Source organism: Colobus angolensis, unplaced genomic scaffold (assembly GCF_000951035.1).
Source record: "Colobus angolensis palliatus isolate OR3802 unplaced genomic scaffold, Cang.pa_1.0 Scaffold194, whole genome shotgun sequence".
Taxonomy (NCBI): domain Eukaryota; kingdom Metazoa; phylum Chordata; class Mammalia; order Primates; family Cercopithecidae; genus Colobus; species Colobus angolensis.
The window spans coordinates 1,915,318-1,915,935 of record NW_012115088.1 but is presented as its reverse complement, the minus strand read 5'-3'; positions in this window follow the sequence as shown (position 1 = coordinate 1,915,935).

Genomic DNA, 618 nt, shown 5'->3' with positions numbered 1-618 from the left:
AAAAAATGATAAAGGGGATATCACCAGGAATCCCACAGAAATACAAACTACCACCAGAGAATACTATAAACACCTCTACGCAAATAAACTAGAAAATCTAGAAGAAATGGATAAATTCCTGGACACATACAATCTCCCAAGACTAAATCAGGAAGAAGTTGAATCTCTGAATAGACCAAGAACAGGCTCTGAAATTGAGGCAATAATTAATAGCCTAGCAACCAAAACAATCCAGGACCAGACGGACTCACATCCAAATTCTACCAGAGGTACAAAGAGGAGCTGGTACCATTCCCTCTGAAACTATTCCAATCAATAGAAAAAGAGGGAATCCTCCCTAACTCATTTTATGAGGCCAACATCATCCTAATACCAAAGCCTGGCAAAGACACAACAAAAAAAGAGAATTTTTAGACCAATATCCCTGATGAACATCGATGTGAAAATCCTTAATAAAATACTGGCAAACTGAATCCATCAGCACATCAAAAAGCTTATCCACCATGATCAAGTCAGCTTCATCCCTGGGATGCAAGGCTGGTTCAACACATGCAAATCAATAAACGTAATCCAGCATATAAACAGAACCAAAGACAAAAACCACATGATTATCTCAAT